The sequence below is a fragment of the Vicia villosa genome, linkage group LG3 (genome assembly GCF_029867415.1).
Source record: "Vicia villosa cultivar HV-30 ecotype Madison, WI linkage group LG3, Vvil1.0, whole genome shotgun sequence".
Classification (NCBI taxonomy): Eukaryota; Viridiplantae; Streptophyta; class Magnoliopsida; order Fabales; family Fabaceae; genus Vicia; species Vicia villosa.
This window is the reverse complement of record NC_081182.1, coordinates 148,533,437-148,558,694: the sequence shown is the minus strand read 5'-3', so window position 1 is coordinate 148,558,694 and position 25,258 is coordinate 148,533,437.

Sequence of the window (25,258 nt, the reverse complement as noted above, 5' to 3'; positions counted from 1 at the left end):
CGAAGAGGAAGCGTATTTTGAAAAAAAATACGACTCAAAAAATTAAGTATCATGAGGGCAGACTAATCATTTATCCCGATGCAGGATCGTAAGTCTTTGTGTTTTTGTATTATATTTTAAATATGAGTTTTATTTAATCAATACTAACTCAAGATTTTTGTTGTTTAGAATTGTTCCCTCACATCAGGCAATATCGATCATAACAAATATTATTAAAGAGAAGTACACACAATTCTGGCCGTCTTATGGAGCTGTACATGAAGATGATAAGGAAAAATGGTTTCAGGCATTTCAGGTATAATTTACTTATTCATTTTGACAGTTCCTTTTTAATTTTTGTGATATTCATGATTCTACTTTATTTGATATTTTTAAATTCATACAACAATGTAGGAGCATTGTATTTGGGATGTTAGAGATGAGGCCGTGATTAAAGAAAAGTTTCACTCAAAATGTGCTGCTCGATTTTCTGATACTATGAGGAATGTTAGACTGAAATGGGAAGCAAAAGGGACACGTCCACGTTGGATAGGAGAAGATATATTCCCAAAGCTTATTGATCATTGGAATTCTGATAAGTTTAAGGAAATATCAGAGCAGGCAAAGAAAAATAGAGCATCTGAAGTTAGTGGCTGCAACTACGCAGCAGGAAGTATTAGTGTGGCTGAAGTTGCGCGAAGAATGGTACATAAATTTATTAATTTTTTTATTAAATCTATTATTTAAATGTTGCATTATGTATAATTAATTTTTTTTACTTATTTAGCGTGAAGAATTAGGCAGAACTCCACTTCTTAATGAGCTCCACATGGAGACTCATCTCAAGAGAAATGGAGAGTTTATTGACGAGCGCGCAAAAATCACACAAGTAAGTTATTTTTATATCAAAGATATTTTATTTATTTCTTTTATATGTACATAGTTTATTTGAATCATGATAACATTTAATTTTTTTATAGGAGAATTTTGATAAAGAACTTGCCCTAAAGTTGTCAGAGCATCCTGAAATACCGGAACCACCACCGGGGTATCCTGTTGACCCTAGTATTGGTTTTCAGACTTGGTATAAGGTTTCAGGTGGAAAGAAGAAAAATGGGAGAGTGTATTGTACTGGAGGGTATTCCAAAAATATCAAGCGGCGTAGTAGAGATTTCAAAATGAGATATGCTGATGGAGAAGGATCATCCACTCCACTTATATTAACCGCCGAAATGCTTGAAACTGTGAGAAACTTGGCAAATACTGAGGCAGCACAACAAGTAGCAGCAAGAAATTTGGAAATTGAAGAGATGAAGAGAAAACAATTAGAGATGCAGGAGGAAATGCAAAGACGAGAAAGAGAATTACGAGAAGAAATGAGGAGAGAATTTCAGGAAGAAATGAGGAGGCAGGCACAAGAGTATCAAGAAGCAATGCGAATTGCAAATGAGCGGTCACAAAGGTTTGATCAATTTTTTGCTTCACAAAATATGGGTGGTGGTGGATTTGGAGGAACTAGTGGATATGGAGGAGCTGATGAAGAAGAGGAACAAGATGGGGGGAATAATTAAATTTTCATATTTAAGTTTATTTTAATTTGTATGGAACAATTTGTGTTAACTATTTTGAACTTATTTTTAAATATTATTGTAATTTTGTATGGAGTTTAATTTTTAATATATTTGCTTAAATATTAATTATTATATGTATTATAATAATTTTATTTTAATTTGAATTATTATATATATATATATATATATATATATTTTAATTTAAATTATATTATAATTATATATATATATTTTTTAATTATTATGTACGATTTTGAAAATTATATTTTTTTTCAACATAAAACAGTTTGCGAGGGGTTAATTCCCAAGCAAAACAAAAATATATGCTGCAATTTGCGAGGGGCTTATCCCCAAGCAAATATGTTTGACGCATTCTGCCCCATTGCAGACTGCTAGCTGGTGCCTATTTCTGTAGGGTGCAGAGCTGAATTTTGAATTTTCATTTAGCGAGGGGGGGGTAGCCCCTGGCAATTTTACGAAGTGGACAGCCACTCGGTAATGGATTTGCGACCCCCTGTTTTGCTAGGGGAGCTGTCCCCTCGTAAATTGTGCATTTGTGAGGGGTTTTTGCCTTTAGTGAGGGGTTTAACCCCTGGCAAATTGCAGTATTTCTTGTAGTGTTTTTAATAAGCAACTTCTTATATAAAGATGGGAGTATTAGGGGTACTCCAACCCATACAAGAAAAGAACAACAAACCACCAATACAAGAGATTAAATCAGGGACATAACAGTGGGTTTTTAAACCACTCATAAAGGCTACATTGAATTCTATCCTTACTTTCTATAGCCAACCACCACCATGAAAATTTCAAAATCATGAATAATAATTCCTCCACATCCATTGTAGCATTGTTAAAAATGATATTGTTCCTCATCTTCCATATACTCCAGCAAACTGTCAACCAGATTGTAGCCACTCTGTTCCTTTTCTTTTTCCCTTCATGAGCTTCCACGCAATGCAATAGATGGCTACAACAATCCTGAGAGTTTTGAGCATCCAAATCCAGCCAGAGATTAATCTTTTGCCATAAAATTCCTAGTTGAGGACATAGAATGAACCCATGGGCAGTGTCTTCCTCATGAAGATCACAGAAAACGCAGGCAGTCTCTTCCACATTTGAAACGAAGTAAATGAACCATGAAATAAACATATGATGAGAATTGTTTTATGGAACCTGCAGACTATCTTTTAAGATTTCTTGTACTGATTTTGGGACCAGATGTGATAAAATAATCGGAAAAAATACAAACAATTCTCCTTTAAATTTGAACTATATTATATGAAAAAAAATTATTCATGGTTAATAACACTTAAATATACGATTTTATGTTCAGTTAAAAATTAGAAAATTAAAAGTGAGTATGAACTCAAGATCAGAAAGACTCAAGAGAACAATTGCCAAAAAAACAACATATGAACTTTCAAATACAGTCTCTTTTTATTGGTTATTATAGTTAAAGCTTTCATCTTTTAGTAACTAGTTAGATCAAATTTCAGATGGTGCTGCAAACATTTTTAGACAGAGTCCATTAAGTGAATGAGAATCATGCAGTTTTTTAGTGAGAACCATGCTTGAGTCCATTAAGTCACTATACCATTTTATAGTGAGAATGGAGGGTTCTATGAACAAGTATATACAATTGAGTACTGAGAGGGATAAAAAGAGAAGCATGAAAATAATAACTCATAATAATAAATATTTTTTTATTAACGTACTCATTATAGAAAATTGAGTACTGAGAGGGATAAAAAGAGAAGCATGAAAATAATAACTCATAATAATAAATATTTTTTTATTAACGTACTCATTATAGGTACATCATAATACATATCACAAATTTATATTTTAATTGCCGTCCATGGTGGTGATTATAATAAATATTTTTTTATTAACGTACTCATTATAGGAACGTCATAATACATATCACAAATTTATATTTTAATTGTTGTCCATGGTAGTGACGGCAATCGAAGTTTCGGCGGCGGCTGCGGTGATGGGAGCGGTGGCTTTAGCGTCAGTGGTGGTGGTGGTTACGGGAGTTGAAGCAGGAGGAGCACATGGTGGACGCACACATGGACAGTTACGGACACATCCACCACCCGCTTCAAGCAAGGCCATGGAAGAAAACAGGAGAAAAGTGATAACAATGAGGGAAGATGCTTTTGTCATATCGGAAGAAGGAGTATAATAAGAAGGAAGGAGTATTGAAATGTGAATGATAAGTTTTAGGAATGAGGCATATTTATAGCTGCTATTCACCAATGCATGTGGCTTCCCTAACAAACCACGTGCCTACCTAAACTAAACAATCTATTTATCTTATATATATGTTAGCAGCAACTATTTCAAATGTATCAGTTCTTTTAAATATTTTTAAAAGTAGATCACTCATTTAAAATGAAATTAATTAAATCAGTCAATTATTCAACACAAACAAACAAGAAACAAATAAAAGAATAGGCTAAAGAGTTTGATACATGAAATTACTAAATAACATAAATCCATTACTGGAGTCCATCCCACTCATTCACGTGATAGTAATGCGCTTATCAAGATGCTTTAAAATTATTTTTAAATTCAAACTACAAAAGGAAAAGTGTCTCTATCTAATTCCAAATGGATTGTAAAATTAATTCAATGGTGTTGGACACCTTGACAGTTGAATGGTTTACTTTTGTGAAGTAAGTCAATGTCATTATTAAAAAATTACTTCCAGTCTCAATACTAACTATCATTCATAAAATTAAATATTAGAGTCCATATCATGTTTCAAATATTAAAATAAAGACAAATTTAATTTACCGAAATAATATATCAAAATATGTACCATTTAAAATATTTACATACTAGTAATTTTTTTTCACTTGTGAAAATGAATACAAAGTTAGATGAATAAATTAAATGCAAAAATTAAAAAATATTCAATATAATAAAAATTTTAAGAAAAAGAAAAGTTTATTTCAAATGCGCGAAGCATAATCATAACTCATGAAATGAAACAAAAAATTAATTTCAATTTTTTTATAAAAGCTTCATAAAAATTGCTTAAAATACTTAGAACTCATCTTACAATGAGATCGGTCAATAAAAATTTGGGCGTTTAAAAAATAAATTGGAGATATAATATGTAAATCATTTTTCATTATTTATAACACACGTAACATAACAAACAAAAATCAAGAATGGGATTAAGATCTACCAATAATCTTCTTTCTCTAATGTTAATCATAGTCAGGGACGGATCTACTCTAGTAGCTCTGTGGGCAGCTGCCCCCACTATAATTCAACAATTGTTAAATATTGTATTATATGCATGCTAATCAAAGATTGCAGAAGAGACAGCTATAATCTATACACTCTAAAGATAGACATGAATTGTATATATTTAACATGAAACAAATATATGTTGTAAATAATTCATTCGCTGCTTATAAGATTATATGGATAGAGCATTAAAAAAAAATTCTAGAAAAAGCCAATTGAGTATATAAAATAAACATTGTTAATAAATATCAGTTTACTTATACATAGTAATTATTTTTCTTAATTAAATATTTAATTAGTAATATATATTTTTATTAATTATTTTTATAATATAAAAATTTATTGAAATCAATAACAATATTTTTCATAATTTTAATCTAAAATTTTACATGTTTGTTTTTACAAAAGAATTATGTTATTTTTTAATATTGTGAATTTATATAATTATTTCCCCCACAGTCTAAATGTTCTGGGTCCGTCCAGACGTCCAGTGCTGTTGGTGGTAGTGATGTTGTGCACTAGAGAGTTTTTTTATATCTATGAAAAGTTAGGTGGTTTATATAATGTCACGAGAGAGAGTAATAACTAATGGAATATATATTATTGTCCTTCTTTTTTTATAAGACGTAGCATGCTTTCTTTTATAATACCAATTTCTATACCTTTGTATGAATAAGTCTGTGAGCTTTTAATTAAAGTTACAAGTTGGTACATTGTTTTTAATTGATGTTTTTAGATTTCGAATATTATATATATTTTTTAAAAGCAAATTTGTATATATTCCAATTCGAGTACTAGGGTACAAAAACTCAAATACAAAAATGAAAATTACTTGCATCCATACAGACTAACAAATCAGATAGTTTAAAGGGTATTTGCACCACTAGTAAAAATTACAGTTCAATCGTTCGGAATCGATTAGTAGCCACCAACCGAGAATGCATCTTAATTTTAAACACTATATCCTCGAAAGCACCCTTTTCATTCTTGAATATAATTTCATTTATAACGTTCCATATGCACTAAACAGTTGTTAGCATATAAGTATAACACCTTCTCCACAACAAGAAACCTTACCCTTGAGTCCAATTAGAACCATAGTCAATACTGCATATTTCTACGGCAGGTCCATGCAAGCTTTGGCCTAACCTGAAGCTATAAGAAATAAGAAATACATTTTATTAAGTTAATAAATTGATCTCATTATTTGAACTTGCTGAATAGAAAAATAGCAGACAAAATTAAAGATGGTGAAACAACACAAAGTAGAGACAGATCGGGGCATTAATTTTGTTACATAATTTATTCAATAATAATTTAAATTTGACAATAAAGATCAATCACTTATATCTGCAAATTTCTACGTGCAATCTGATCCTGCCATTATGTTGATATTTTGTTATAAATAATAAATAAATCAACATCGACATCTTACGCAAGGTTGCTCAACCAACAACTTCACAGTCCATCAGCAGCATACTACATCCTACAACTGAAACATAACCGAGAAGCATAGCTTCTCCCCCAATTAGCTTCAAACCAACTCCTGCAGACAAACGATCAGAAGAACAACAAGTACCTATAGTGTTTCACACACTCGTCGTGTACACAGGAATAAACAACATTAGACAACATTGGCCGGACAGACCGACCTGCTCTGATACCACTATTGTAACACCTCAAATCTACCCCGCAATTATAAGCGAAAATCATAGTGCATTTAAAATTATTCATCAAAGATGGGATGTCACAATTCGACTTAACCAAACAAACATACTTATATTGCATTTAATAAAGATACATAGCATTCGGAACAAAACTTCATTCACCACTTACAACTTAAACTTATAAACATATTTATTATTCAACTTAACACAAGTGTCATCATGGAATACAATAATCAAGTAATAATAACTAATCCCCCCCCCCCCCCGAGTGCTACGTATCAGAGCAATGGACACCAACTCGACTTGCCATAAAGCAACATAAAGACTTCACATAAATAACCTCGGACCTCCACGACTAATCTTGAGTACCTGCCCATTTCCCATGGTAGGGGAAATATCAACAAAGGGGTGAGATATCTTACAATATAAAGGAATGCATGATAAATAATATAGGAGATATAGATCATACATAATTTCACCACTTCGCATCACATAACATCTTGCAACAAGTTTCACCGCAAAACAACTTATCAATATAATACGACTTTCAAAACGGCAACGATGTCATTAATCACATATTCAAATATACAAGTGTGATATCAAATACGTCACAACAAACATATCATTATCACGTCACAACAAACACCTCGTCATCTCAACAATCCAAACACAATTCAAATGCAATTCAAATGCGACTCGAATGTGACTCAAACTTATGCATATGCATGTGGTACCATTGGAGTAAAACTCCCGTCTCAAACAGTTTGCCATTGGACCGTCTCAAACATTTGCCACAAGGGCCGTCTCAAACATTTGCCACAAGGGCCGTCTCAAACAATTGCCACAAGGGCCGTCTTAAACAATGCAATGGATGCGACTCAAATGATGCACATCCACAAACACAACTTAAACCACTTAATCAACTTAAACGACATAATCAACTTGAACGACATAATCAAATTAAACAACATAACCATATCAACTAAACAACATCAACTCAATGCCAAGGTTCTATGGTAATAACCATATCATAGTATTTTACCACATCTCAATCACGTCATCACATCATATCAACATACAACATCTATTCAACTTCATTCTTATCAACATAATACAAATTATCAACAATGACCATAGGGTCTACAACAACAACGACAAATTCTACATATTGCACACAACAACAATAAACATCAACATGTTACAACAACTAGTATGTAATCATTCACACTCATTATGAATATCATATCACATATCATGCCAACAATGTTATTATCAATCAACACCAATTCACGTATTACATATATACAATTCAAGTAACATGTTATCATTCAATTATAATCATACTCATAGTAATTACCAATTCAAGATCTCATTAAACTTGTAGTAAACAATTGCCAATGCATTTGTGCACATCCTCATCAATTCATTACGGTATACAATATGGACTATTACAACGTATCATAACAATACATGTTATTCACATTTCATCAAGCCATAACACATATTCAAATACATGCATGTTATTAAAACAACCACATCATAATTAAGTCATCACATAATCATTCTCCACAAGAACATTCAAATAACACATATTAACAACAAACATCACATTACACAATTCAAGTAACAATGTAACACGGTTAATTCAACTACTTAATGAAAGCATATTCATTCTTAATTCTTTATAAAGCATCATTATCTCATCATAAGGGAGTTGCATATCATCATCTCAATATCATTGTATCGTCATAAGGAAAACATACGTCAAGTTATACCGCGACATGGTTACATTGATTCATAGCAAAGAACATACTTCACATGTTAACACAACATAGTTCATCACTTAATCCCAATAAACATAATAGGAGAATAGATCCTATGAATAATTTTATTGCATCATGATATAGTTCATTGCGTTAGCTTTCTAACGCTTCAAACGGCGCATAAAACGGAGTTACGGATCAAAAGTTACATCATTTCAAAGTTTGGAAAAAGTTCTGTAAAACAGGGTTCGCGGCGCCAACAAAGTTCGCGGCGCTGTTTACGGTGATTTCCGGTAAACAACCGCTAGTCCTCCAAACTATAATAAATATGATTTGGTTACTCGCAGGATCGACTAGATTGATCCTAGGACACATAGTCAATTAGATTGTTATCAATATTCTTTAGAACCATGTTCATGATTCGTTGTCTTCGACAAATGTTATTCGATTGAAAACATACACTTTTAGTGATGACTTGATTATATGTGATTATGACTTTAAAATGTAAACAACGCAGATAACGTAACATGCAATTCTGTTAAAAAGAATCTTAAAACATAAAACTGTTAAAGATCTTGAAAGTAAATAATATGAAAGTAAATAACATGAAAGTAAATAACATGAAAGTAAAGATACAGTAATGTAAATGACAAGAAGTAAGTAGAATGCAAGAATTTAAAGATATTCGAAAACGAAAAGCAATAAAAGATAATACTCATGTATTAAGATGGTGGTGTCATATGTACATTTTCTCAGCGAACTCGTTCTCGTTAACGCTTGATACTTGAGTAAATATGTGAGTGATTTGTACAAAATGAACACACGGAATTCTATCATAAAAACTCCTATTTATACTAGTTTCGACCATAACGGCCCTATGCTAATCCGCTGCCACGTTTCTCATAAGAACTTCCAGCGATGACATCTGTGAATAAGCAGTTACGCAACTATCTTCGAATTTCAAATCTTCCCGCCTGAGTCCATCTTCGACGCGTGGCAGTATGTTAATAACACTTACTAACAAACACGCTAAATAATAATACTTAAGCAAATTTATAAATTTTGTCTAAGTCTTCGAGGATATGTCCTTCCAATAGCTTTCAGTAGCCATCATCTTCATAAAAAACTTAGACATTTTTTACTATCGAAACATGGCCATCAGTAGCCATTTTATATTTCTCAGAGATGGTCATCAGTAACCACCTTGCCTTCGATCATACACTCCTTCGAAGCACATATATTTGTTCAACGAAATCTTCAGCTAACAAATTGCCCCCAATAAATGCCTGTTTCGAAGATCAACAGAAATAGGCGTTTTTTGCCATCATAAGATTTCGTCTCTTATTAAATTTTTGATAGTTCCAAGACTACTGACTAAACGTCATAATCATTGATAATCTCTGTTTCCAAAACGTCTTGTCATTCTCAAAATGTCTTCTCATAACTTACATTCCCACGTCCTTGACCTTACTTCCTGATTATTACTCCTATATACTAGGAGTAAAGCTGAATCTTTCGACCGCCATTGGATTAAATCATCATTCGCCACGTGTCCTTTGGGTTTTACCCAAAAGATTTAAAAAGGATTCCCGTTAAACCTTTAAATACTTTGGACTTGCACTCTTTTTATAACTTCTCATTCCTATTTCTCCGTCTTCTTCATCAAACAAAGGAACCAACATCTTCAAACTTTTCAAATCTGAATTTCTCAAAACTCGTCCGATGGCTTCATCTTCCAATGTTCTTCAACCTGCTCTAAAGCTCCAATCCACCACACGGTCTGGTGAACACGAACACATTCCAAACCCTAACGTTGAAGAAGTTCGCGCTATCTACGCTTCCCAGGTAATCATACCCTTTGAACTTTCTGGAAAATCTTTTGCTTTTATGGGTCCATTGCCGGGTGAAGATAACCAAACCCTAAGTAAGTTCTTCCCTGCTTATTATAAGACTAGGCCATTAGTGAGCAAAGCTAACACAAATGAAGAGGGTTGTTCTCCTTCAGGAGAATCTGCTAATGTTGAAGAAACTTCAACTGTAGCCCCTTTGGCTTTGCCAAAAATTAGGTTAAATTATATGACCAACTTTGTGAAAGTGTTTAGGTCACTCCCTTTAGCCAAAGATCCTGACTTGTACTTTGCCTGGTTAGAAAAAGTAGAGAAAAAGAAAGAATCTGACTGGAAATCGTTAGGAATCTACGATTTGATCCAACTATCAAAAACAGGCTTAACATATAACCAACCCATGCTAGTAGCAGCGGTCCATTTCTGGGATGCTTCCCACAACACTTTCCACCTCCCATGTGGAATGGTCACCCCTACTCTCTTCGATGTAGCTGCGATTACAGGACTTCGACCAACTGGGGAAGACTTTGATCCCACTGAGATGGATGTTGACACAATTGGTTTTAATAATTCGACAGTTACTTATACGGCGTTTATCCAACAACATCATGTTACCGCGAACGAAGAAGTCTCTGATAACGAACATATTGCTTTCTTGGCACTATGGCTTTCGCGATGTGCTTTCTGCTCAAGATCCATACAAGTTGCAAAGAGATATCTTTGCATGGCTAATCAATTGCATAATGGAAAAAAGCTCAATCTTGGCCAACTACTTCTGGGATTTCTTTATGAAAACCTTAGCGAAGCTGCAAACCTTACCAAGAATTACCAATCTGGTGCCTTACTTTATGCTGGACCTTTCTGGCTTTTGCAACTGTGGCTAAATGCTACGTTCGAAGCTCATCTTCCGTTTCGAGGGAAAGTCAAGGAGGAAGATGACAAAATCAGGAATCGAACTATTGAAGGAACTAGGTTGGCTTACCTAACTCCAAAAGAAGAGCCTGGGAAACTTCAAGAATACTTCTCAGCGTATATGATGATGTTTGCCCAGCGTCATCAATTCGATCCGTCTATGGCTCCGTTTGTACATAGAACCAAGGGTCCTGAATGGTTTACTCAGAAATTCCCACCAACATCTCAGGATCAACAAACTGAGCTTATGGAAATTTGGGAATCTTTTCTGACTCCAAGGTTGTTCCTCCACCGTCTTCGACCATCGAAAGGGCAATGCATCCTTGTATGCTATCAACCAAATTTGGTTTCACGACAGTTTGGATTGGTCCAAATAAAACCAAAATGCTTATATGAGAAAAGGAGTCATATGTGCTTCCACACCTTATACTTGTCAGAAGAAGAATGTGAAACAAAAGTTAACAGATATGCTGACGTCACCAACCTTTCCCCTATTCCTTTCGAACCTTCCTTTTACTGTACACCAGACTTCCATCAATGGTGGACGAATTATTACACTTCTCAAATCTTTGATGCTGATAGTTTGACGCAGGAACTAACTGCAGCTTTTGCTGATGTGCAGGAGACTTTTCGTAAAGGTACTACAACTCATATTAAAGAAATACAAGCTTTCCAAAATTTTTTTGAAACTATCTATAGGCCTGATGATCTTAGTCGGACCGTTCGTGAGGCTGCAATCACTTTGCGCGAAAAGTTTTCCGCCAAACTGGATAAGTTGAAATTGCCCTCGTATGTTCGACCAGAACTACGTTATGAAGTGGCTTTCAAACTTAATCCTCCAAAATTTCCTCCACTGCCAAGCGCGGATTTTGGTGTGGCTTTGAGCCCCCCTTTTCCAGATTGGTTTGTGTGTGGCAACGTTTTAAAAGATCTTCAAAACAGTAGTAAAAAACGTGCTGAACGGGTGGTTCCGACTAAGCATACCTTGGATACTTTCAAAGGACATCTCCATATAGATCTCGAACACGTTCGTGTCTTGACTCCAATACCTGAAGGTTTGGATTCAGACAATCTTTTCGACTGACTTTTCCTTTTTGGCTGGTATACTAATTTCAGTTTCGACTACAGCTGTTGCTCATAGGAGGAAGATCAAAGAGACTCCTGCCCAAAAGAATCCTGGGACATCCCAAAGCGACAAACCCAGTGAAAGTGGCTCTCTCAATCCTGATAAAAAGCCTACGGTACGCACCTTTTGCGTTCTTAATCTTATATAATCCGTAATCAATAGTCCCTTTGCTTATCATCTGTCTTTTCAGAGTTCGAAGCCCCCAACTGGTCCGAAACGGAAAGTTTCTTCGTCCGCTGCTTCAGATGATGAGGATAAATCTCCTCCTAGCACTAGACAAGGACTTAGGAAAAGGCAAAAATCTGCTACTCCTTCGAAAAAGGGAAAGGGAGCAAGTCCCTCCAAAACTGCTTCTCCTACTGATAAAGCGTCCTCTGAAGATTCCCCTTTGAAAACAACTAGCAACATACTTGTTGTCGAAAGTCACAATTCAAGTCCAGATAATATCCAAACCAAGGTCTTTCAGGTTTCTTCGCATATTAACTTGTGACTTTATCTAAATAATGGGATTAACTTTTTTACCTTGTTATTGCAGGATGATGCTGGCACTGCTACTTCAGGTTTCAAAGATCCTGGTCTTACCATTGATGTTCCCAAACTCTATGGTAATAATAATCTTTAGCTTCGTTGACAAACTTGTTACAGGTTTATTCTTATGACTAACTCTGCTTTATCTGACACAGATACTTCTCGAGACAAAGCTCCTGCTCTTTCACCCGTGGTCGAAGATGCTCAGCCCATCAACACTATGCTGCCTGATGAACCCGTTGAAGAAAGTCATTCTACTGATGAATCTCCAGCCACCCATCAAGACAAAAGTTTGGAAGGCGAAGATCACGCCCTCTCAGGTAGTGACAATGTGAATCTGCATCTTCATCATAGTGACGACACTGTGTCTGAATCAGATGCTATGGAGGAAACTTCCAAACTAAAAAAAACAAAACTTTCAAGAAGCTTCGACTCTTGACACAAAAGCTGATCCTGGGACCACTTCAATGCCTGCCCCTACGCCTTCGGAGCTAGAACAATTAAAGCATGCTGATCCTCTTAGTTTCTTGAAGATTATCATGAATGTGGATACTTCTTCGTCTCCAAGTCCTGACGTTATTCCAGTTTCGACTGTGGGGTCTGGCAACCAAGAAGACACTTCTAGCCTGCTCCGACAAATCAAAGAGCGGTTCTTCGATGTCAATCTTGTGGATCTCCTCATTCGGGATCCTCTTAAGAGTCATGGTTTACATCAACTTTTGAGAAAAGTAGATTTACTTCAAGTCTCCACAACAGTCTCAGACGTACTTGTTCTGTTAGGCTCTCTGGTTGAGCAACTTCAAGCTGATATCCTTCGAAAACGAAGTATCGAAAAAGAGTTATCTGAAGCAATAGCCTCCCGTGATTCTTCATGGAATTCTGCAGTAGATGCAACCCAACGAGGCGAAGTCCTCAAACTTAAGCAATCAGAAGACCAGAAGGCCTTTGATGATCATGCAAAAAATATTAAGATCTGGAAACAAGAGATAAAGGCACTTGAGGAGAAAATCAAGGAAGCTGAACGCAGCCAGGCAACCATCCAACAATCCAACCAAAAGGAGTTGGTCGAAATAGTACAATCAGGGATCACACATTTCGAGGCTGCTCAGAAATTGATTCCTGAGATCGAAAGGTTAAAGAAACAACGATCGGTGATTGAACTCCGTATGACTTCTTGGGAGTCACAATATTTAAAGATCAAGAATAACCTCCCTGAGGGTTTCAACTAGCTGCTTCGAACCTTATTATCTGTTGCGTTCTTATTTGTAATCGAAACCTCATATGTTTTGTAAAAGCACTTATTTATATGCTTAACTTCTCCCTTCGTTTAAATATAATATTTATCAGCACTACTTCTTAGCAAATCTTTTCAATCTCTTGTCAAAATATATTTTCAGATCCTCCACAGTACTCTTCATTAATGCAACATGCAAACTTCGAATACTCTTCGCAACCTCTTAGCCTTTGGACTTGACGTTTCTACTTCTTTAGCCCTAATCATGACTAAACAGTAACGTTACTTTTTCAAAACGTCATTTCAAGACGTGCGTGAATCAGTTTCATGATTGCTATTCAACTTCCAAGGGCGGGAAACGGCGGATGTAATAACTCCTCTCTTTGGAAAAACCAACTGCAGTCTAATCAATTATTAAAAAACTAAACCAACCTTTAGTATTCCCTTTCTATATAAAGGTCCAATATCACCCTTATTTTCTTCATTCACTCATTCTCTTCTTTCCTAAACTCAGAAAAGAGAAACCATTTTTCTTCCTCCAAAACCTTCTTCTCTTTTTTCATAATGGCCGAAATCCTCTCTTTCAATGAAATCAAAACCCTTATCCGGAGCGAGTTCAGACTTTCTGAGGATGAACTCCTTCGCCACTTTATCACTCTTGAAACTTTGTTTGTCAATCAGGAGTTGGACTTCTACTTTGAGGAAGTCTTGGAAGGTGCTGTTTATCCAAACATGTTGGCTGAGTTTTGGATGAATGCTACTGTACGCATAGATCCTGAAGGTAGAACCACCATAGATTCTGAGATTCGGCATGCACGTTTCAGTATTACTCCTGCCACCATTGCTCACTTAATCAAGTGTAGTAACTCTGGGGAACGCTTTGATGACGATGGCTTTAACATGACCACGCATCTCATGCTGAGGTCCGTCATGGAAAATGATCCTTTTAGTGCCAGAGTTGTTAGGATCTGGCATCAGATGCTCGTGGGTAACTTCCAGCCTCGGAGGGTCAATGAAAACAACATCTTGGTTGAAGATTTGGAGTTCATCTTCTGTGGTCTTCGAGGGAAGAAGATCAACATTCCTTTGATGATATTCAAAGGTCTCGTGAAAGCTGTCTCTATTGGTACTGAACGGCAGAGGAACGTGACTTGCCTCCCATACGGAAGACTTCTTACTTTCATCTTTCAAAGGAAGGGTGTAGTGAGACGCATGCGTGAGGGCGGAGCCATCGACATGTTCGAAGCTGAAGCTTCACCCGTGTTGTCCTTGGAGGGTTTAAACCAAAGGATTAACTAACAACTTTCCTTTTTTCCTTTATCTTAGGGTTTTTTATGCTTTCTTTTCTTTTTCGTTGTACTTTCAGATCCTGTTTGGATCTTTTGTAATGCATGTAAACCCAAGTTATGAATGACAAATATTTTGAAATTTCTTTAGACTTTTCCTTTTTAAGTCTGTTATTCTGCATGCAAAGCCATTTTGATCAATATGGCTCATGTGTTTTGACACATGGCTAACCATTTTGGCTTTTCGTGACACCTCAAGTGTCTACGTTTTTGCAATCTTAACTTCGAACATGCTTGGCTTATATTTCTTCAAATACTTCCCATTTACTCTTAAGATTCTACGATCTTCTGCTAATTCTACGATTTCGTAAGCATTGTTCGAAAATGTTTTTAAGATTCGAAAAGGTCCTTCCCAATGTGGGGACCATTTACCAAGCGCCTGATTTTTTCGGTCTATAGGTAAAATAACTTTCCAGACTAAATCGTTATTAACAAAAGTTTTACCTTTCACCTTTTTATTGTATGCTCTGGATACCCTTTCTTTCTGTCTTTTAATCATTTCCAATGCTCGAAGCCTGTCTTCGTCTAGATCTACCAACTCATTCATCATTAACTCCCAGTAAACGTTGGGAGAAATGTCTGCTTGTCTTTGTATTCTTACTGACTGCAAACAGATTTCGATTGGTAGTACCGCATCATGTCCAAACGTCAACTGGAAAGGAGTTGTATTTGTAGCTTCTCTTGGAGATGTTCGACAAGCCCAAAGTGCTTGATCCAAAGTCTTATGCCAATTCTTGGGTTTCTTCCCCACATGCTTCTTAATAAGACCAATTATAATTTTATTTGCTGCTTCGACTTGTCCATTTGCTTGAGCATAATAAGGTGTGGATGTTAGCAACTTGAATCCTATTTCCTTGGCAAAGTCCTGCATTTTTCGTCCAGTGAAGACTGATCCCTGATCAGTTGTTATGCTTTCTGGGATTCCGAACCTATATATAATATATTTTTGAATAAACTCAATCACCGCTTCTTGGTCCACATTTGCCAATGGTATTGCTTCGACCCATTTTGTGAAATAGTCTATTCCTACCAAAATGTACCTTTGACCTCTGGATGATTTGGGGTGAATTTCTCCAATTAAATCTAAAGCCCATCCTCTGAAAGGCCAAGGTTTCACTATTGTACTGAGTTCATTTGCTGGAGCATGTTGTATACCTGCATGTTCTTGGCATTCTTGGCACCCCTTGGCAAATTCTATGCAATCTTTCAACATTGAAGGCCAATACATCCCATAACGAAACAAAAGCCATTTCATCTTATGTCCTGCTTGATGTGCACCACATGCCCCACTGTGTACGTTTGATAGAGCCAAGTATGCTTCTGCTTCACCCAAGCATTTCAGCAATACCCCTTCAGGAGTTTTCTTGAACAATTCATTCCCCATTAGAAAATATGACAAGGCTCTATACTTGATTTTTCTATCTGTCTCCGTCGAAGGATCCTTCAAATAGTTGATTATGGGGCTCCTCCAATCCGTGTCTGCCAAAGAGTCAATATTTAAGACTTCGAACTCTTCTTTGTTGGCATAACCTAATTGCGAATTCTCTAGATCGCTCGGAGAAAGTTTAGTAGACATTGCTCTTCCTCTTACTTCGATCAATTCTTCCAATTTTTCTTTCGATACTTTGTATCCTGAAGCCAACTGTGCCAAGTCGTTCGCTTCTTGGTTATTCACCCTTGATACGTGTTTCAATTCTACATATTCGAAATTCTTGAGTAGCCTATTTGCAATGACAAAGTACATGATTAGATTCTCTTTGATGCACTTGTATTCTTTTGTTAATTGTTTGATGACCAATTCGGAGTCTCCTTTAATTTCGACTCTGGTTGCCCCCAGTTCTAACAAAGCCTCAAGTCCGGCGATTAACGCTTCGTACTCAGCTTCATTGTTGGAGCATAATGGTCCTTCGAGTTTGTACTTGAGCTTTGTTGGAATTCCATCAGGAGAAATTATCAACACTCCAACTCCAGAACCTTCTCTATGTGTCGACCCATCGAAGTACAACTTCCAAGGTTTTAGGTCCACGTAATGCAGATGATTCTCAACCACTGCGTGATCGACAATGAAGTCTGACACAATTTGGCCTTTCATTGCCTTGAGAGGTTGGAATATTAGCGAATATTCCGTTAGGGCTAAAGCCCACTTGCCAATTCGACTATGTAATATTGGCTTGGATAACATATGCTTAATAACATCACAATGAGACGAAACGTAAACATCAACTGGCTTTATATAATACTTAAGTTTAATACAAGAGAAATACAAACAAAGGCAGAGTTTTTCTATAGCAGTATATCTAGTCTCTGCATCATTGAGTACTCTACTTAAGTAGTAAATGGCTCTTTCGATGCCATTTTCATCTTCTTGTGCCAGCATGCTGCCTATTGTTTTGTCTGATGCTGAGATGTACAGGCGCATGTGTTTCTTCCCGTTTGGGGGAGATAAGATTGGTGGACAAGTCAAGTATTGCTTTATCTGATCGAAAGCTTCTTGATGTTCAGCACGCCATTCGAACTTTCCTTGCTTAAGCCGTAGTAAAGGCGAGAAGGCTTGCGTGCGTCCACTCAAGTTAGAGATAAATCTTCTTAAAAAATTTATCTTTCCCAATAGTGATTGTAACTCTTTCTTCGTGGATGGAGATTTGGTTTCCATGATGGCTTTTGTCTTGTTCTTGTTGATCTCTATTCCCTTTTTATGGACTACGAAACCCAAGAAATCTCCTGCTTGTACAAAGAAAGCACATTTAAGGGGGTTCATCTTCAATCCATGTTTCCTCATTCTTTCGAATGATTGGCTTAAATGATCGAGATGATTCATTCCCGAAGTAGATTTTACCACAATGTCGTCTATATATACTTGCATGAATGTTTCTATAAAGTCATGGAATATAGAGTTCATTGCTCTTTGGTAAGTTGCCCCAGCATTTTTTAAACCAAAAGGCATTACAACCCATTCGTAAGTGCCTATTGCCCCTGGGCAACGAAACGCTGTCTTGGATACATCATCTTCTGCAATAAAGATCTGATTATATCCTGAGTATCCATCCAACATACTTAGATACTCAAAACCTGCGGCTGAGTCTACCAGCATTTCTGCTACAGGCATGGGATATTCGTCTTTAGGAGTGGCTGCATTAAGATCACGAAAGTCTATGCATACTCGTAAAGAGCCATTCTTTTTAATTACAGGTACTATATTGGCAATCCATTCGACATACCTTGTAGTTTGGATAAACTTGCAACGTAAAAGCCTTTCGACCTCTGCTTTAATCTTCGAATGGATCTCTGGCGCGAATCTTCTAGGAGTTTGCTTCACAGGTTTCTTCCCTTCTTTTATTGGAAGCTTCAATTCGACTAGATCCCTTCCTAGACCAGGCATCTCATCATAATCCCAAGCAAAGCAATCTCTATTTTCTTTCAGCATTTTGATGACCGTTGCTTTTAGTTCTGGCTCTAATTTCGCGCTGATATATGTTATCCTTTTTTGATCCCTGTCTCCGAGGTTTACTTCTTCGAGTGGATCTTGGGCTAACATCTTTATATTAGAAGCCATTGGGTCTTTTTCGAACCCTAAAGGTTCTTCGTCGTATATTGCATCTAATCTTTGGTTTGATCCTTCGTCCATAATCTCTTCATCTAGGATCGTATCTTTGGAGTGTTCGAAATCTGTATGCACCTCCAATTCTGCTATCTCTTCTTTGATTTGGATGGTATCTACCTTTACATCTGCTAATTCGGCCTCGAGAGCCGCCTTCTGTTTGTTCTCGGCCACGTAGGCCGAAATCTTTTCGAAGAATGAAGACTCAGACATGATTAATGTCATCGTCCCAGCCTGTTGGCCGTATTGCTGCATGATCTTCTAAAGGTGCTGTATCCGTTGGACCATCCATGATCTCTCTATCCCATTGGAATCCGTTTGGGTGCAAAGTAAGATAATACAATGCATTCTTATTTGGGGTGTACATCTCTTCTGCAGTATGACAAGGTCCTATATTTGCCAGATTCCTATCGAAGTTGGATTTATTTACCTGGTTAACTTCAGCCATATAGTAACTCTGATCACCTTCGATGTTTTCTACTATGCCATCTTCTCTCCAGATTGTCACCCTTTGATGCATTGTTGAGGGTACAGCTGCTACCCCATGAATCCATTCCCTTCCGAGCAACAGGTTATAGTTTGCTTTTGCTGGTATAACCATGAACATAGTGGGTCTGGTAACTGAGCCTACTGTCAAATTGACTTGAACAACTCCCAGTGTTTGTCCTATCTTACCCTCATAGTTAGACAAGACCATGTTATGTGGTCTTATGTCCGTATCGAACATGCCAATTCTCTTTATCATATACTGGGGCATCAAATTTACTGCTGCTCCCCCATCAACTAGGACTTTATTGATGCCAACATTCTCAATCTTAGCCCTAATATAGAGTGGTTTCAAATGATTTCTCATACCCTCATCAGGCCTCTCGAAGAAAGCATTCTGCTCTTCGACTGCACCATTATTTAGCACATAGTAACACACAGGTCTGTGTTTTGCCATTTCTTCGATATCAGCCTCCTCACAGTCTTCTACCTCAGTTTCCTGGTTAAACTCGTGAGGGAGTACGGACACAACATTGCAATTTAAATTTATAGACGAGACTCCATCAGAATCGAAATCATTTGTCATTCTGTCCTCTTCGTTCCAGGAATTTGACCGCATCTTATCTTCTTCATCCAAGAGCTTTTCAGCTTCGAACAATGCACGTTCCACCGGAGGTTTGTTTGACTTTGCTCCCTGGTATGGGACTTGGTTGCTGCTAGTTTCTCTAGTTTCTCTTGGTCTATATTCCTTCTGGGCCTTTTTCATCCTCTGGTGCCTCCTCCATTGGGACCGAGACATAGGGTTTTTTCCCTTATAGTTCTCCAATCGATATGTCTCTCGATTTGGCCTTTGAAATTGTCTCCTATATGCCATTGCGGTTCTTCCTCCTTGGTCCCAACTACGCCGTTTGTTGGTTCTTGCATCGGCTTGTACCCATCTATCCCTAGGTGGATCTGCAGGGACTTTGAACGTTACCCTTCGAACTCTAGGGTGTGGGCTATCTGGTCTCTTCGTTGGGGTCCATACATCGAAACCATACAGGTCAGGATGTAACCCCTGAGTTTCTTGATTCATGGAGCAGTGCACACGTTCAAATGATCGTGCTAGCATCTCATCATAGGCTGCCCCACATCTGGGGCAGAGTGCAACTTCAGAGTTCCCTTTGTGGCATCTGATCAAAAATCCTAATAAGCTTTCATCCATCCTTGGGTACACTTGTAGTAAAGGATTTGGTTCTCTCCCTGGGTGTTCCCATCTTTCACGTCGAGCCCTTTCGAAATTGGCTTCGATTCTTCGATTCAGCATGATCGAACACCTTGGGCACATCCATTGTTTTCCGCCATTTCTCTCATGGCAATTCCATAGGTAGTCTTTGAGGCTTTCAGCTCTTAGAGGAACTTTAATACCCCCATTCTGCCTTGTCAGCCGTGTCTCTAGTTCGCCAAACTCAGATGTTGGGTGTCTGGCGCTAACCATGTTAACCACCGCTGGAGCAACTTCAGAGATTTGGATTTTCTGGAGTTTTATCCTGAGGTCTTCAGTGGCCTCATTGCTCTCTTCTTTTGGTGCTTCAGTCATCTCTGTTTGGGAAGCTTCTTCAATCTCAGTATTGAAGATTATTTCATCATTTAGGCTTTCAGTAGCCTGCTTTCCGTTGAGCATTGCCTTAGTTTCCGCCACTTCGATCTCCGATACTTCCACCATGTTGATATCTTCTACCTCACAGAGGCTAGCATCAGCAATGTTTAGGGGATTGGTATCGACCCTCATGTGACTCTTGGTCTTGTCAGCAAATTTCAACCTTCCATCATTGATAGCATTTTGAATTAGATCCCTGAAAAGAAAACATTGTGAAGTTTTATGGCCTAAAAACCCATGATATTTACAGAAACCTCTTTTCTTCCGTTGTTCCAACGGAGGAATTTTGGAATTAGGAGGTAGTATCATTTGGCCATCTTTTACTAATAGATCAAATATTTCATCACACTTAGTAATATCAAATGTATAAGTTTTCTTAGGAAACCTATCATTCTTATCATTTTCTACAGGGTTCTTTCCATTTGCAGGATTTAATAGTTTGCAGGCATAAGGTGGTGCCTCTTTTAATTCTGCTAAGTCTATTTCGACTTCCTCCAGGCTATATGAGTCATTGCAAGACTCATCATCGGCGTCTTCGGCTTCGACGTATGCTATCCTTTCCTTCTTATGACTTTTATTAGCCCTAGCCTTTTCTGCTTTCAAGCGTTCGACCTGTCGAACTCTATCTGCCAACTGGGCCATGTCCCTAAGGTATTGGGTATCTAATTTCTTTCTTATTGAGTAATCTAGACCACCTGCAGCCATTTCGACAAGTTCGTGCTCAGGAACTGTCGTAAAGCACCTAGATTTCAACAGACGGAACCTATTCAAATAATCATCAATAGTCTCCGTGAATTTCCTCTTAACACTGGCCAATTCCTTCAAACTTATCTTAGTTTGACCCATGTAAAATTGCTCATGGAACAATCTTTCTAGGTATGCCCACGCATCTATCGAATTGGGTGGCAAAGTAGTAAACCAAATAAAGGCATTCTTTGTCAGCGAACTAGGGAAATACTTGATCCTCAAGTCCTCGTTTCCTGCCAAGTCCCCTGCTTCTGTTAGATACCTAGCAATGTGTTCCACTGTCGATTCGTTAGTTTCGCCTGAAAATTTTGTAAATTTGGGTACCTTAGTGCCCCTAGGTAATTCTGTCTGCATAATATAGTCTGATATAGGGGATGTATAATTTGGACGTCTGAGTCCAGTACTTAGGCCATTATTGGCCATCACCCTTTCTATCATAGCAGTCAAGTTATTCTCCGTGGCCAGATTTTCCCTTCTGACTCTTTGAACAACCCCATCTGGATGTTCATTTCTACCTACAACTCTTACTCTGGGTTGTTCTTCCTCCGTTTCTTGTCGAACGGGGACGGTTCTTTGACTTGAAGTCTCTAAATTAATTACTGGAATTTCTTCTGTCCAATTCGTCCTCCGCAAGGAGTTTATGTCTCGGATGGTTGGTCTCGATGATGGGCCCTCATCTTGTATGCGTTCTAAAACGGGCATTCCCTCTTGGTACGCGGGCTGTTTATCTTTCCTTTTTGGTTGTGTTACACCCATGAACTCCGCCATCCGATTCATTTGAGATGACATCTTTTGGAAAGTTTCTACATTTTCCCTATTTGTGCAAGAAATGTTTGTCAATAATGGGGAAAAGATTGAAGTCAATTCTTTGGCTAAAGCCCCTAGCATATCATGGTTGCTTGCATCCATTTCTTGTCGAAATGCTGCTTGGCTGTTTGTGGTATAATGAGGCACCTGGGTAGAAAAACCAACGTTGTGTGTACTTCGACTTGCAGATCCCACATTTGGTGAAAATGTCGCATTATTAGTTGGGACATAAGTAGGTCCGGCCCCTCGTACGCCTGATCCAAAAGGAAATGGCATCCCGTATGGAGGATTTGGCCTCCATTCGAAAGTTGAATTCGTGCCTTGACTAGACAAGTTATTTGCAGCATTTGTTGAGGGAAACGGTAATACTTCCTCTGCACTCGTGGTCGAAGGTGCAGTTGTTGACACTGAAACTGGCAAAGTCCCTGAAAGTCCTGTATTATTCTCAGGCACCGACTGGGAATTATCTGCAGGTCTCGATCCATTTGGACCCGTTGTATCCCTTGTTCCTTGAGGGGAATTCGAATTTGCCGCTCCTGATCCTGTGCTTTGTGAGGGATCTTGATCACCCCCTGCACTAGCTGTAACAGCCATTTTCTTGTTGTACCTTCGTTTGGGAACCGGTTGTGCACTGTTTGTTAATTTACCGTTCCTAAGGTTCATACAAGGTCTTGATATTGTCTAGACAAAACAAAGCAATTGATTAAAACAATTCGTTCGACACTGTCCCACTGGGCGTGCCAATTTGTTTACGGTGATTTCCGGTAAACAACCGCTAGTCCTCCAAACTATAATAAATATGATTTGGTTACTCGCAGGATCGACTAGATTGATCCTAGGACACATAGTCAATTAGATTGTTATCAATATTCTTTAGAACCATGTTCATGATTCGTTGTCTTCGACAAATGTTATTCGATTGAAAACATACACTTTTAGTGATGACTTGATTATATGTGATTATGACTTTAAAATGTAAACAACGCAGATAACGTAACATGCAATTCTGTTAAAAAGAATCTTAAAACATAAAACTGTTAAAGATCTTGAAAGTAAATAACATGAAAGTAAATAACATGAAAGTAAATAACATGAAAGTAAAGATACAGTAATGTAAATGACAAGAAGTAAGTAGAATGCAAGAATTTAAAGATATTCGAAAACGAAAAGCAATAAAAGATAATACTCATGTATTAAGATGGTGGTGTCATACGTACATTTTCTCAGCGAACTCGTTCTCGTTAACGCTTGATACTTGAGTAAATATGTGAGTGATTTGTACAAAATGAACACACGGAATTCTATCATAAAAACTCCTATTTATACTAGTTTCGACCATAACGGCCCTATGCTAATCCGCTGCCACGTTTCTCATAAGAACTTCCAGCGATGACATCTGTGAATAAGCAGTTACGCAACTATCTTCGAATTTCAAATCTTCCCGCCTGAGTCCATCTTCGACGCGTGGCAGTATGTTAATAACACTTACTAACAAACACGCTAAATAATAATACTTAAGCAAATTTATAAATTTTGTCTAAGTCTTCGAGGATATGTCCTTCCAATAGCTTTCAGTAGCCATCATCTTCATAAAAAACTTAGACATTTTTTACTATCGAAACATGGCCATCAGTAGCCATTTTATATTTCTCAGAGATGGTCATCAGTAACCACCTTGCCTTCGATCATACACTCCTTCGAAGCACATATATTTGTTCAACGAAATCTTCAGCTAACAGGCGCGAACTGAGCGAATTCAAAAATTCCTAACTTTCTGCCAGGAAGTTCGCGGCGCCAACAGAGGTTCGCGGCGCAAACTGGCGATTTCAGAAACCCCCAAAACACAGAAAACAGCATACGAAACCCATCCAAAAACCCCCAAACTCAACCCAATCAAGCTGAAAACACCAACCATCATGAACAACAATGGAATATATGTTATAAACACAAATACAACACATATTATGGATCTTCTAACATCATAACAATCATCAAACTTCAATTAAAACACATTTCAAATCATGAATTTACACATTTGTTCATAAACCCTAACATCTCTACACACAACTTCCATGGAGAATAACATACAATCTAACCCACCATATACATCATCATGCCAACCCTTAGAGAGTAAGAACCCTACCCTTACCTTAGCAAAAGCTTCACTTCCTTCAATGGAGCTCTTCCTCTTCATGCCATAACTTTCTTCTCTTCCTCTCTTCTTTCTCTTCTTTCTCTTCTTTCTCTTCTTTCTCTTCTTTCTCTTCTTTTCCACAAAATGAGTTATGAGGTTTAATCTCTAAAACCCTAACTCTTACTATCTATTCTCACTAATGGGCTTAACCCACAATCCAATCTCTTATGTCATATTTCTTCCACTTAGGCCCAATTCATAATATTCCTCTAATTACTCAATTAAGCCAAATAACACACATAATTGAATAATCACATAACATCATGGATATTATTCCCAATAATAATCCACAACTACAATTGCTCCTTAACTTAATTAATACCAACTCGCAATTGTACTTCTCTGAATAATCCGACTAATAAATCCGACCACAACTTAACTGCTCAAATTAACATATTAATCCAAATTACGCCTTTAGAGTAATACCGATAAATCCCAACTTCAACTAATTCCAACGAATAAATCCTTAATAATTTAATTAAATAATTAATTAAATTCGGGGCGTTACACCCACTCGCAAACCTCTTCATATCACCCATCGGCGGTGCTT